Genomic DNA, 15,731 nt, shown 5'->3' on the forward strand with positions numbered 1-15,731 from the left:
AATGAGCCAAATAAACTGAATGGCATCACTGTGCAACCAGAACCCATTCATATATAAGAGCCCCAGAAAGTCCGTTTTTATGCGATACCATTTTGAAAGTAAGGCCAATTTTACAAAGTGTAAGTGACTGTCAAGTGAAGGTTTTAAAGATTCCTGTGAATCTCTCACACAATTTCTTTAAAAGTTTCCATGTAAAGCTCTTATTAATAAGAGAAAAGGGGAAGGATATTGGTCAATTTGCCTTTTTAACAGGGTTTTTCTTTTTCATTTAAATTCTTAGACTAAATTGCTAAAGGTGGTTTCTCTGGAAAATCTATCTTCATAGAAAATCCACATTACTGTCCCATTCTATAAAGAGCCATAAAAGGGTTTTACTCAGTATGGGCTGAACTCAGTCATAAAGGAAGAGATTATAGCTGTAGCTTTTCCAGAAACTGCTTTCCAGCCTCCTTTCTGGTCAAGGCATTTGGGGAATTTTATTCCAACTCAGGCTCCCACAAGAGATGAAATGAACCTCAGCCTAGTGGCTGCTGTCCCTTCTGTTTGGATCTGTAGATGTCTGCTGAGCACGGTTAACTGCAACGTCCACGGCAAGTTAACGGGTACTCATAGATGCTCAGGGTCCAGACCCTGCTCACAAAGGGTTCACAGCTCAAAGAACCCCAGGGGTGTACTGTGGAACTACACTCAGACGGTGCTGCAGGAACGTGGAGCCAGAGACTAAGGCGTGGCAGAGAGCAGGTGGAAGAGGCAAGCAAGGGCCAGTCGCGGGAGACCTTGCACATCGTGGGTGATGAGCCCGAACTTCATCTTGTGAAGCAACGGGGGCCCCAGAGAGTTTTCAGCGACTGAAAACTACACGGATGTCTGTGAAGAGAATCAAATGAAGACAAGGTGTCCTACAAATGCCACAGCCTAAAGCAAGACGCAACAAGCCTTGAACTAGGAGGAATGGAGAAAAGGGGTGAGATATGAGATATATGGTATTTAAGGAGATATATAAAAAAATTTCTCTGTGGAACAATGACTGAAGAGATCAAAAGTAGGAGATAAAATTGGTTTTGAAGATTCTCAGTGGGAATTGGGTGTTTTATCTGAACGCTTCGTCCTATGTCCTAAAGATTTCTCATCTTACAGGCTCTCCTTTAAACCCAGGATGGGCCTTGATCAGGGGTTCTGGAATTGAGATAACAAACTTTCAGTCTTGGATCTATGAGCAGTATATACTGCTGAGTGCCATATGGAAACTCTTAGCAGGCATTTAACTTCTATTTACTGTGCCATGCAAAATTCACACAAAACTAGTTCTATGCCTTAAATTTAAGTTAAAATGTACAGAAGCCCAGATGAAAATTATGGTGAACACTCACAATAAATTACGTATATTTTTAATTACTGTATTAAATTAGAATCGTTTATGCCTTAATTTTTAAAAGAATGTGAAGAGGTCACTTCTCAATTGATTTTATGAGCCAGAAGAACCTTGATAACACACCTGATAAGGACATTACATTAAAGGAAAATGACGGAAAATTTCACTCAGAAAACATTATTGTAAAAATTCTTTTCAAAAACATGAGCAAGGGGAAAATGTGAAAATATTAAACTTCCCCACCTGGGGAATTCCTGATATTCTCACAAGCATTGGGGACTACCAATTTAGAAGGCCAAGCCCTCGATCTTGGGGCTTGCCCTTGTGAAGCTTGTTACTGCAGAGAGGCTAAGCCTACTTATAATTGTGCTTGAGAATCACCCCCAGAGAACCTCTTCTGTTACTTAAATGTGGCCTCTCTCTCTAAGCCAACTCTGCAGGTAAACTCACTGCCCTCCCCCCATGTGGGACATGACTCCCAGGGGTGTAAATCTCCCTGGCAACGTAGGACAGGACTCCTAGGGATGAGCCTGGCCCTGACATCGTGGGATTGAGACAGCCTTCTTGACCAAAAGAGAGAAGAGAAATGAAACAAAATCAAGTTTCAGTGCTGAGAGATTTCAAATAGAGTCGAGAGGTCATTCTGGAGGTTATTTTAATGCATTATATGGTTATCCCTTTTTAGATTTTAGTGTACTGGAATAGCTAGAAGGAAATACATGAAATTGTTGATTCTTGAAGATGACTGTATACCTATATAGCTTTTACAATGTGACTGTTTTCATGAAAATATTGCAAATGATGTCAACTCCTTTTATCCAGTGTATGCACAGATAAGTAAGAAAATAAAGAAAAAAAATGAATAAATAATAGGGGGGATAAGGGGTATGGGATGTTTTGAGTGTTCTTTTTTATTTTTATTCTTTTTTTTTCGGAGTAATGAAAATGTTCAAAAATGACTGTGATGATGAATGCACAAGTATATGATGATACCATGAACCACTGATTGTACATTTTGGATGATTATCTGGTATATGAATATATCTCGATAAAATTGCATTTGCAAAAACATAAGTGAAACACATGCAGCAATATATGAAACAAATTAATATATCACAACCAAGTTGGGTTTAGTCCAGATATGCAAGACTGGTTTGACATTCAACATCGAACAATCATCACATTAGCAGAGTAAAGGGGAAAAAATCATGTTATATTTCTATAAATATGTGGGCACTTAATTTACGACAAAGGTATCACTGCAGAGGATTGGTGCAAGGAAGTATTTTCCACTAATAGTACAGAGCAAGTGGGTATCATGGAAGGGAAAAAAGAAAACTTAATCCCAACCTCACACCATATTTAAAAATCAGTGCCACATAGGTTGAGGATCTAAATGTGAAAGGCAAATCAATGAAACTTCCAGATACCGTCATGACCTTGGGATGAGCAATGCTCTCTTACATAGGACATAGAGAGCAATAACCATAGAGGAAAACACTGGTAAATTTGACTACATTTAATGCTAAAATCTTCTGTTCATCCAAAGATACCATAAAGAGAGTGAAATTCAAGTGAGACATATATGCAATGTATATAACTAAAAAAGGTCATATCCAGAATATATAAATATCTCCTACAAATCAATAAGAAAAGATGAACAATCCAATAGAAAAATGGGCAGGAAACTTGAAAAGACCCTTCCCAAAAAAGAATATCCAAATGGCCAGATATACCTTAAAAAAAAATTGCTCACTTAATTAATAATCAGGAGGTCAAAATCAAATTAAAACCATAAGGAGATACTAGTACCTGCCCATCAGAATGACCAAAACCACAAAGAACAAGAACACCAAGCACTAACGAGAATGTGGAGTAGCTATCACTCTCACCCATTGCTGGTGGGAGTGGAAACTGATACATCCTCTTTGAAGAACTGATGGTCACCGTCTATTAAAGTTGAACATACATGCGTGTACAACTTAGCATAACAACTTAGCAATTTCCCCTTTCACATCTATACCCAACAGAAATGCATGCACACACGTGCAAAGACGTATACAAGAAAGTAGATGACAGCCTAAATCTGAATAGCCCAAAACTGGGAACAACCCAAATGTTCATCAATAGCAAAATGGATAGTGCATCATATTCCTGGTATGATGAGAAGGGATACAATAAGAAAAACATCCTATAATTACGCTCAACAACATAGATACTGCTCGCAAATAAAATGTTGCAGGAAGGAAGCCAGACCCCAAAGAGTACCCACCAAATGATCCCATTAGCATGAAGTTCAAAGACAGCACTGCAAATCCACAGCGTGAGAAGTCAGGATAGAGGTCATCTTCGAGGAGAAAGGAAGAGTACCCACATGGGGACAGTCTGGGACATTTCCTCTTTCTTGACTTTGTGCAAAGTCTTTGCTTTCACTTTGTGATTCCACATGGAGTCACACATCTGTGCCCTTTGCACTCTCCGCTACATGGAATTTCAGTGGATTTCCATTTTCTTAAATGAAGTAAATGGGGGCACAAATACAGAAAATATTATATAATATCTTTCTTAAAATCCATCAATGGTTTACTGTCACCTGCATTTGGTCTGTGCCCCTAGATGTCAGTTAGAGAGGGTACCACTCAGGAAGGACACCCATAGGAGTACATGCCAGCTGGACCAGGGGAAGAGGGGCCCTTGCGGGAGGGAAAATGGAATAAAATCGAGCCCCTCTGCAGTTTAGCTAAGAGGGGAATAATGTGTGAAGGAAAAAGAGAGAGAGAGCTATAGTCCCAATGCATAAAATAATGACAATAATGAGTGGCCTGCAAGAGACACCCACGTTTCTAATCTTATTATATAAAATGGGATTAAAAGGAAAGAAATTTAGGCTGGCTATAAGGAAATGCTTTCTTATGAAATGTATAATTAACCTGTAGCCAGTGGTTCAGTAAATTAGTAAAATACAACTCCTCCTTCAATTAAAAAAAGGGGGAGGATTAGCTATTTATAGCTGCTGAGGCAGCGTCTACACTTACATGGCTAGTGTTGTATTACAAAGACTCCCCCACTTCCAGGCACAAACCGATCGCCAGCTGGGGTCAGGAAGAGTCTTTTCTCTTTGGTGTAGTATTCCGCAGCTCTGTTATCTGATCCTGAGCAGTTCTGGGGCCACGTAGCATTTGTGCCTTCAGTCAGACACCTGCCATGGACACTGGGCTCCGGGAGGCTATTTTAAACAGGCTACTGTTTTAATCTGGGATGGCAACACCTGTAGGCCTGTATTTCGGCAACACCTTGTGTTTCCAAAAGGTAAACACAATGAAGGTAATTAAAATTGTTCCTAACACTACTGTTTTTACAACAATCTATAAATATGTGAAAGAATTCAATGTAAGTGTGAAATAAACAGAGCAGGCATGCCTACAGAGGTAATTCAAAGACAGCTCTATAATTTAGCAGCTTGGATTTTCAATTGTTGCATTTTTAGGTATGAAACGTTATGAAAAACACAGATATTATTCATCAAAATGATTGTCCTGTGCACTTGTATACCTTATATAATTTATTTCTTCGGTGCTTTTTACTTCAAGGAAATCACCAGCTAATGACATTTCAGACTTTGGAAATTTTTCTGATAGCACACTGGAATTCCCTCAGGGACAGGACTGTGAATAAGTGAATTTTTTTAAAGATCATTAACAGATATTACAAACCAATTCAAACTGAGCATTTTCTTTGCAAATTACCTTTAACTTTTAAAGGCATTGGGGGAAAAAAAAGACAGTGAGTGATTTAATTTACTTAACTTGTCTACAAATTGCAGCTTTGTACCCCATCAGTGATTGCATTTCCAACCAAAAAATATCTCTAACTATCCCTAATAGAGATATTTTTCTAAATTATCACACTTGATGAGTGATATTTCAAAAGCCGGTAATACTTGTTTGTTCATTTAGCAAGTTGCACTGAAATTGAGGAGGCTTATTCTATTGGTATGTTTGAAGTAAAAACAGAGCCTTGCACCATCTAAATCTGTTGCTTAATTAAAACTCTGTAATAATTAGCAGGTTTATCAATTCCTGATGGTGGGATGGTGGGGCTTTAGTGGCAGATTGTGGATTCTGGTTTTTGTGTTTTTTTTGAGGGGGGAGGGCTCTTTTATTTAATGATCAAACCATAGTTTCTGAACCAAAGAGCTAATATTTGGGGTGAGAAGCATCTTCATTCACTGTGCACATCAGGCCTGATTCTTATTTGCATCAACATCCCGTTGTGTATGTTTTCCATTCAAAGAGCTCCTGTGGACTTCAAAGCCAGTTGCATGCGAAGCCCGGCTGGGTGGGCGTCCTGATAAGCTGGAGAACAGGCCCCCAGCCTCAGAGAAACCATGCCAAGTGCAGCTCATGCTGGAGCCCCCAAACCTTGTCACAAAATTAAAGGGTCTCTGCTGCCCACACCACCCCACAGTGCACGGGGGAATATGTCCCCAGGCTTGCCAAGCAGTGTTGGTTTCTCCGGCTACTGCTAATAAATGTTTGATGAGTGGAGCTCCATTTATAAGAAAGTATGTTAATAGGAATATTCTTTGGAATTGATGTCCAATGCAGACTTTAAAAAGGCTCATTGTTTGAGCCACTAGAGATTTCCTCTTTTGCCTTTTAAAGTGCAAAGTCAACTTACCACAAACCAAACAAAGGAAGTTCACATCCCCTTGGATGTCCAATTGGAAAAAAAAGGGAGAGGGGGGATAATTCTACTGCGAAGGGATGTTCTGTTTATGGAGGGATTCGTTACATTACTGGGGGTTTAGGGGGTGGAAAAGAGTATTTCTTGAGTGTCTCCTGTGTGCCAATAATTTTATTTCATCTCATTTAGTCCTCATCGCCATATTATGAGGTGGATGGTAATACCTTCATTTTAAAGATGGTAAAATGGGCCTTAGGGAGATTATGCAAATCATCTACCCCAAAGTCACACGACACCTACACGACAGTAGGTGACTGGTCCCAGACCAGTCTGCAGCTGGGACCTCATACTCACTCTCAAGTGTCTGCAGATTTCAAAAGTCAACCTCTTGTGGCATCTTGAGAGCTAGAACTCACAGAATGCCTGCTCCTTGTGTCCAGCTTCAGACAAGTGATCCTTTATTTAGCACACTGATGATTTCAGTTGCAAAGGAACTGTTTTGCCCCCAAAGGATTCCCAGTGGGCTCCTGCACGGTAACTCAGAATCCAAAGTGGCTGGAGATCACCGTAGGTATTCTGGGTAGCAGGTGTCCCAAATTGCTGATGCTGACTCAGTGAGCCTCTGGCAGTAACGGGTGATCCTTACTGTGCAAACAGTGGACTCCTGGAAACTAGAGGCTCAAGGAGGAGGGACAACGAAGGTCCCAAATGCTAATCTGTGGAGGGTAACACACCCAAAATCATCACGGCCTCAATTTTTTTTTTAAGTGTTGAGAAGGGCAGAGGATTCTGGAGCCCTGGTTAATGAAGTCTAGAATGAGGCAATTCAGTGGTCACAGAGTAAGATCAAGGAGGCCCTCTCCTGCCTCCCCCCCTCGTGAGCAGAGCCAAGTCAGGGTCCCCAGGAGCTCCGCCGTGGTGAGGAGGGACTGGGCACAGCCACCCGGGGGGCTCCTACCTGCTCCGCAGAAGCCTCTGGGAGCAGCAGAAGGAAGTACAAGCAAAGCTGACACAACTTGCCCTAGGTTCTGCTTCCAGCTCTGTGACCCTGGCAGGTCTTTGTTAACTTCTCAGAGGCTCAGTTTCCTTATCTGCACCACAAGAAACAACCTGATTTGGGGCTCGGTGATGATGGAGATGGAAGGAGAGCACGTTCCTGAGAGCACTTCATAAAATACGTGCTGCCGGGAAATTGCTTCTCATTAACATTTTCTTTCATTTCAGGCATATTTCTAAACATCACACTCTTAATCTCACCACTGTAGCTTGGTCTTTAAGCAAAAATAAATTTCAATGGAAGTGATTTTTCATGTAATAGAAGGCAAAATCAAAGTTTAAAAATAAAATAAAATAGGATGTTTTCCAAGCATGGAACATCGATCCACAGTATTTATTTTGCACTCATTCAACAAACCTTTGTCACTGGCTGAGAGGGTGGCTCCTGTGCAACATCATGTTGGAGTTCTAAGAACACATCACCTGGCCTTTGTGTTTAGAATAAAATGAGCCAGGCATCCTCCCGCGCCTGCTTCTCAAACCTCACTTTGGCCGTCGTCCACACCCGCTGCTCTCCAGACACGCGGGAAGTCCTGGGAAGAGGCCAGGCTTTAGCTACCTGGTGGGTCTCCCTCCACCTGCTGCTCACCTGCTGGCTCCTTCTCTTCATTCCTGACCTGCCTTAAACGTCCTCTCCTCCGAAAGTCTGTCCTCAGCTCCTGACCCCAAACACCCCCCGCCCTGATACTCAGGCTCACAGCACCTGTCAGTTTTCTTCAGAGCAATCACTACCACAGGGGACCCACTGTTAGTTTGGTGGCTCATTTACCATCTATTCCCCACCACCCCCAGCCTCAAATTTGACTGTCCCCTCCAGGAGGGCAGAGACTGTCTCAGTTTTGTTGCCCACTTTGTCCCCAGCCCCTACCACTGTGCATGTCACAGGCACAAGGAGCAAAGTTATGACTTAAGGCCGCTTACCTGATGTAAAATCAAGTAAAGCCCAGATACTTCCTTTCATCCACTGCAATGACCACCCAGGACCTCGAGGAGAAGAAAGTTCTCATTTCTCCTCCTCCACCAAGCTCAGGCTCTTTTTCCTGCTCCAACTCTGATTCCCAGGGCCCCCTCGCTGTCAGGCGGCCATCACCCCTGGCCTGGAAGGAATGACGTGGCTGCTCCCAGCTGGTGCAACTGTCTTGCTTGGGTGCTGGAGTCCTGCACGCTGGGGAGCCGTGGCTTTGGCATCCAGAGGCTCGGGCCCGGGTGTGAGACAGGGATGAGTGTGGTGCCCTTTGGCCTTGCAGAGGGTCCCCGGTGGCGGCTCCCCTGCCAGAGTGAAGGCAAAACCCAGCTGCAGCCCCAGAATGTCAGCCTTCCATTGCCCAAAGAATTCCCACAGCTGGAGAGTGGCAAGTGGCACGAAACACTCCCAACAGCCTGATCTTTTTTTTCTTTGATTATTTTCTTTGTTGGATGATTTTCCCATGACAGAAGTAATGCATACTTACTGTAAGAAGTGAAACAATAAAGGATGAATAAAAGCAGAAATAATTCTTTCTCCCTGTCCTATCCCACTTTACAGCCCCTTTCTTGAGATTATCGAGGGCACAGATGGGTATGCCAACATCCACGTGTATATCACATAATTTGACGTAAGTGGGGTCACACACATGCTGGGGGAATTTTAGTGCAGCACATTCTTTTATTTAATCATCCATCTACCTATTACATGTGCCTTGGCCAATTGCAGGGACTTCTTTGGAAAGTACAGGTAAGCTCTGGCCATGGAACCTGCCCGTGCTCCATGGCTCCCGTCCCCCTTTCTGCTCTTGAAAACACCTGCCTTGGTTACACTGCAACTCAGGTGAGTCTTCAGCGAGGCAGAGCTGCTGGTTTTTTCCTTTTCTTGGCTGGTGATTTCGGAGTATCAGAGGTGGTCCCTGCTCCACCCCCACTTCCAGGGAGAACTCAGGCCACCCCTGAGCACTGTGTCTTTGTGTCCCTACCCTTCCCGGCTAGGACGCCAGTCTGGCTCCTTCCCTTCCACTTCTGACTGGCTCTCCTTCCTAACTGTCCGCACTTGCAATGTTTCAGACCTTGTCTATTTCCAGTGACCTTCTCAAAGTCACAAAAGTCTAGGCCAACAGCCTCTCTCCCTCTCTCCCCTGTGCCTCCCCCATTCCTGCTCCAGCCAGGGTAACTGGAGCCCTCTCTCGGTGCCTGGCCATTCCTTTGCCTGTCTGTCTGCAGGATCCTCGCCCTACCAGGACACGCATTTGATCTACACATCTGCGTATTACTTTTAGGTTTCAAACGTATTTAAATAGATTACTTCAATTATTCTTACAATAGGAACACACTTAGCATGTGTTGACACAAGGGGCAACTTGCAAAGATGTTAAAATGACCACATGAAAAAAAATACCAGATTTCACTATTAAAAGAAAGGCAAAGTATAAGAATATTCGTATACTTTTGCCTATGAAATTAGCAAATATTTTAAAGAAGGGTAATTCTCACTGTTCAGCTAGGGAGGAGATGGGGGTACTCTGAGCCATCTCAAGTGCGAGTGTAAATTGGCGGCACCTCTCTGATCGGTAACTTGCCAACACACTGAATTAGAAAACCGTGGAACCACGTAATCCCTCTTGTATGAATTTATCCTGAGGAAATAAACAAAGCTATATAGAAAACTTTAGCTTCAAGGATATTTTAATATGCAGTTGCTTATGCTGAAGTACAGGCATGCAATGAAATGCTCTGAAAAATTAAAAATGGTAATGCAGAAGAATATATAACAACATATCATGCAAAGCTTTTTTGATACGTTAAGTAAAAGGAGCAGGTTATAAAATAATGTATACATTCTGACCTCCAAATATATAATAGGTAGGTATACATAGAGATATAGACGTTATGCACACTAAAATGTCAAAAAAAAGGTTATCTACAAGTGACAGGATTATGGATGAGTTTTATTTTCCTAATTTCTGCTCATCTCTATTCTCTAAATTATTTAAAATAGCCATGTATACTTTTGTGAAGAGTAAAACAAGAAAATGTTAATATATTTTTAAAATTGCCCTTGTTCAGTTGGAAGCAGTTCAACATTGAACTTTTTCATTCATTCATTCATTCATTCAAAAAATATATACTGAACCCTCACCATGTACAAAGCACTCTGCTACGTGATAAGGGTACAGTGATTAAAATTTGAATAAATAAATAGACCTGCCCTTCGCCCTTGAGAAGGTGCGCTTGCTAAATGGGAGACAGTCAGTGAAGATTTCTGTATTCAAAAGCAAATACCAGCAGGCAAAGCTGGAGTTAATTAGGCATTACTCTTCCCTAAATCCAAGAAATGGGTCTCAGAGGGTAAGAATGCACCCAGTCATGGTTGGGTGAGGCCTGAAAAAGTGGGGTCCAAGAGAGGCTTTGGGAGTGGAAAATGGAGAGCAGGAGAGGGAGAAAAAAATCAGACTTGCTCAGTGCCTTCAGGTACTAGGATGCTTAACAGCTCGAGACAAATGACCTGAACAGCCTGGCTGTGGGAAGAACACAGTCCTATAGGTTGCACGGCTGTAGATATTAATGGGAGGACCCCAAATGATCCATCTTTTTAAATAAGTGATCAATGGAAATTCAACGAAATTCTCCTAAAGCATCCCTCTGATGCTGCAAAGTCTCCAGCCTCCTACTGCTATCTGGCGCTCACCTTTAACCAGCAGGATTGGAAACTCCTACACACATCAGAGCAGATTCTGCCAGCCCAACACTGATCTCCAGGAAATGTGGCACTTGCACATCTGCAAGGAATCTTTACAGCCTCCAGGGTACCATTTTGTTACCCCTTGGGATCATTGTCATATTCCATGTAAACTCGAGGCATCTGCTTTGGGTTGTTTTTCCCACAAATGGTGAAGAATTTGTGTTGATTCTTCCCCAGAAGGCCACTGGTGACTGATGCTCATTTGCAGGCCTGTCTGGGGTTAAGAGGGACATGGATGGTGAGGGACTTGGCAAAGTGAACAGGCCCTCGCGGGGACCAAACCCAGAACCTCATTAGGACCGAGTTCTAATCAGCTGAGCCACCAGGCGCACACCTCATTTAAGACACTGAGGCAGTAATTTGCTAAATGTTAATTCTTAGATTAACTACAGATGAGCAGAGTTCCTAGGGAAAAAAATGAGAGATTTAATTCTTGAAAAGAAATTTAGGTCACCAGTAGATGATCCCTTTGGTTAGTTTTAAGGTATAATTCTGGAATCTTAAGATGATGCCCATCAGGGTTTATGCCTCCATCACTTTAACCAATATTCTGATCAAGAGGATCCAAGGCGAAAGCAAATGGTGTCACTTCTGCACTTGGAAAACCCTATGCAAGGCTTTTCATATAGATTCCTCCATGGTCTCTATTTCTCAGGCACAAAACTTAGGCAAGATGAAAGCACGCGTTCCATTTCTGGGGAAGAAATGATTCTAGCAAAGTGAAAAAGGGTGAATCCCATTACCAACCCCCCAGAACCCCAATTCCTCTGGAGAGAAGAGCCTTCCACTCAGTGCAGGAGGGGAGCCCCCAGACCTGTGGACCTGAATGGACACAGGCTGCAACCAACTCCTCTGCCTTCTGACCTCACCCCCCAGCCCATCCCTCATGAGCCAGCTGTTTAAAACGGCAAGTGGAGTTTGGAACAAAGCTTTGACACTGACTTGGTATCCTGTACTCATATTAAGTTTCTATGAATATTCCACCGACTTTTCAACTCCTAAGAAAAGTTTCCATTCTGAGGCTACATTTAACTTCCAGACCATTTCAACTTCCGTTGCTCCGGCCCCAACAGCGATCTTTGAAACTGATATGGCCCTGAAAAAAGCCAGAATAACTTTTTTAAAATAATAATAATGGGCTGCATTCCCAGCCTTTGTAATTTTATGGAAGAACCTCTGTAAGAAAGCACCCTGAGAATTGGATTGTGTGCCCGTGCTAGCTTTTCCACGGAAAAACCTACATTAAAATGCATGGTGGTTGTGCAGGAGAGTTTCTGTGAAGTGGAGAGGATGGGAAACTGGCTTTGCATTTTGCCCTCATCACCATTTTTTTAATTATTTTTTTAATTAGAGAAATTGTAGGTTTACATCAAAGTCATGTAAAAAATACAACTTTCCCATCTACTCCCACTGTTGACACTTTGCATTACTGTGGTACCTTTCTTACAACTGATGAAAGAATATAAAAATATTGCTGTTAACTAAATAGTCCATAGTTTACATCAGGTGTATTTTTTCCCATATGCCACCCTATCATTAACACCTTGTAAAAGTGTCATACATTTGCTATAATTCACGAAAGAACATTCTTATATTGGTACTATAAACCACAATCCATTGTCCACAACAGGGTTCACTTGTGTTATACAGTCCCATGTTTTATCTTGTCATTTTCCTTCTAGTAACCTAAACGACCCTAAACTTCCCCTTTCAACCAGAGTCACAAATATAATTCAGTGCTGTTAATTGCACTCACGGTGTTGTGCTACCAACCATTTCCAAACATTTACCATCAACCTAAAATAGAAATTCTGCACAAATTAAGCATCAGCTCCCCTTTCTCTATCCCCTTCTATCCTTCTATTCTAACTCTGAGAGTTTGCTTATTATAATTAGTTCATATCAGTGAGACCATACAATATTTGTTCTTTTATATCTGGCTTATTTAACTCAACATAATGTCAAGATTCATCCATGTTGTCAAATGCATCAGGACTTCATTCCTTTTTACAGCTGAATAATATTCCATCGCATGTATATACCACATTTTGTTTATCCGTTCATCGGTTGATGGACACTTGGATTGCTTCCATCTTTTGGCAATTGTGAACAATGCCAGTATGAACACAGATGTGCAGATCCTCATCACCTTTTGCTCCGGGAGCTTTCAGACTAGATGCTTCGTTAAATACCCAGGCATCTGCAAGTTGTGGGAGAGGCAGCGCAACGCCTGGTTAAGAGGACCAGCCTGGCTTCTCTGCAGCACCCCAGTTCTGCCACTTGCCGGCTAGGAGGTTTGAAAGGAGTTAGGTATCCTCTATGAATTGTCAATTTCCTCACCGGTAAAATAATGGTTTTATTGTACCACAAAATAGGGTTGCTGTCTCCATATGAGATAATGGACATAAAAATTATTTAGCACATTGCCTGTTTTGCGGTACTCAGCACTCATTAAATCTTAACTATTATTATAGCTACTATCTGTCTCCTGAACCTAATGGGGTTGCTCTAAAGTAATATATCTCGTCCTTGATAAATCTAAACTAAAAACTAAATGGGTGCTATAGTTGTACATCCATGAAGAAGATACTGATGATTAAACTGAACACAAGCAAGCCTATATAGTATGCTCTGGTTCAAAGAGCTGAGAGGCAGCAGCCTAAAATAAAAACAGCTAGCCCTGATTTCTAAATAACACCTTTAAAAATATTTTCTTATGAAAATGCATTATATAATGGCATCAGGAACTTTCCAAAACAGCATGATCAAAATATATAATCTTAAAATCATCATTCTCTACAACATTCCAAATTTCTAGTCAATTAAAGACTTTCAAAAATTTCAAATTCTGAATGTATACTATCCACTAATGCAAATAAAATCAAACTGAGGATATTTTTATCTGAAAATACAATCTAAGACAGCCCCATTTTATATTCAAAGAACACTCTTATAAACAATTAGTAAGCTACAATTTAGAACTTTAACTCAAGTTCAAGTTGACAGTTAGGAACTAAATAAATAAGAACTGAACTACTGAATCGTATCTCTCTTCCGGTTATGAACTCAGTGCTACTTGAATGTCCAACAGGGAATATTAGTTCAATAAAATGAATATTTTAAATTCCCTCTATGCATTTCCTCCAACCAGGCCAATGCACTTTTGTATGGCTCACTTAAAAGTTTGTTAAGCAGCGCCCCCCACTTATTTAGAAGAGGATGTTTGATTTTCTTCTGAAGATGGAGAAATGGACCTGTGTCGTCACTGTTTCAATGCACTGAGCCCTTAATCACTTCCAGTTCTGATTCATCAGAAGAGTAAATCTCTTGAGGGTTATTTCTGGGGGAGGTCACCAAATATTGTCTTTCGTTTTGGGATATTTATTTCTTGCCAGAAAATGATACTGTAGTTTTTTTCCCTAATGATGAAGGATGAAAGATGGAGAGAATTCCATTTGGTGATTATTGGACCATGAAGAAGTAAACTAATTCAGAAAACAAATCCCCAAAAGGAAAAAAAAAAAACATATTATGTGAGGTAGAAGCATGGAATTCTTGGCAAATACTCAATTGGAGCCAGGATTGGTAATTCAATAACAACTTTGTTATATTAATATTTGGGGGAAAGGAGGTAAAGCTCTAGGGCTTTACTCTTGGGCCATAACCTCTCTACCCTCCACCACTACCCCATGCATCAAGGGGGTTTAAAGACACAAATATCTGGGAAGCCTGCAAAGTGTTGTTAGCACTACACAAGCCACGGGCAGGGGCCCATGAGGCCAACTCTCCTCCCATAAGCCAAAGGCTGGATCTCTACAGTTCAATGGGCAGTGAGAATCACTTCCAAAGCCCGTTGCTGAGCACAACTCCCAGAGGCTGGGAGCACCAAGCCCAAATCAGAGCAGACAGGTAAACTGGTAAAGTGCAATCTACCAATTGAAATGATTCTACTAAACCATTCTGACTCACTAGCTAATTGCTCAGACATGGGGAAATGTCCACTTCACTTTGGACTTGTCCTTCTGGCTTTTGAGCAGGGCTCTGCAGGAAAAAAGGGTCTCACCTTTGGAAATCCTGGCCACACCTGTGCCCTTCAAAGGGGTATATCTGAGTGGTATATGTGGTAAAGGAGTTAGAATTAATGTTGCAATGATGCACAGCCCCTTTCTGAGACCTGTCATTTTCTTGAGGCCCAAGTACTCTTGCAAGTTTAAGGAAGGAAGGAAAGTGCCACAGTAAGAAAATGAAAAGAAAAAATAGATAAATTCAAAAAGAAAGAAGACAGGTCTAGTGCAAACCCAATTCCTCAGACAATTCTGCGTTGTCTTCCATAGAGCTTTTAAATTCCTGGATTATGCAATATGTATTAAAAAAAAAAAACAAACACTGGCTGAAAACCTTACCTAATTTTATGGCCTCCATGATGGTCTGAACATTAAATGGGTCACACAAGGGTGTGTTTGTATTGGTAATGGTGTCAATGGTGGCAGTAGTGGTGGCGGTAGTAATAATGACAGTGGTGGTAGTGGTGGTAGTGCTATTGGTTTTGGTACTAGTGATGGTAGTTGTGGTGGTGAGGGTAGTAGTTGTGGTGGTGGTGGTGAAGGCGATGATGGTGATGGTTGTGATGGCAATGGTGGTAGTGGTGGTGGTGACAGTGGCGATGGCAGTGATGGTGGTGGCAGTGGGGGTAGTGGTGGTGGCAGTGATGGCAGTGGTGACGGCAATGATGGCAGTGAAGGTGATGGTGATGGTGGTAGTGATGGAGCAGTGGTAGTGGTGGAGGTGGTGGAGGTGGCAATGATGGTGGTGGTGATGATGAAGCAGTGGTGGTGGTAGTGGTGATGGAGCAGTGGTGGTGGTGGCAGTGATGGTGGTGGTGATGGAGCAGTGGTGGTGGTGGCA

At 41.9% G+C, this 15,731-nt stretch overlaps 1 long non-coding RNA gene across 8 annotated transcripts in view; it reads right to left on the bottom strand.

Annotated features, from left to right (window-relative positions):
- LOC119512199 overlaps nt 1–15,731 on the bottom strand; it is a 191,950-nt gene that overhangs the window by 147,752 nt on the left and 28,467 nt on the right. The window contains exon 1 of one of the 8 annotated variants that reach the window (XR_005212325.1): nt 3,645–3,863. The exons of the other annotated variants lie outside the window; for them this stretch is intronic. This is a non-coding gene — a long non-coding RNA (uncharacterized LOC119512199). Of the gene's footprint in view, nt 1–3,644; nt 3,864–15,731 lie in introns of those variants that run through there. 8 annotated transcript variants of the gene reach the window in all.

The sequence above is a fragment of the Choloepus didactylus genome, chromosome 17 (genome assembly GCF_015220235.1).
Source record: "Choloepus didactylus isolate mChoDid1 chromosome 17, mChoDid1.pri, whole genome shotgun sequence".
Lineage (NCBI taxonomy): Eukaryota > Metazoa > Chordata > Mammalia > Pilosa > Megalonychidae > Choloepus > Choloepus didactylus.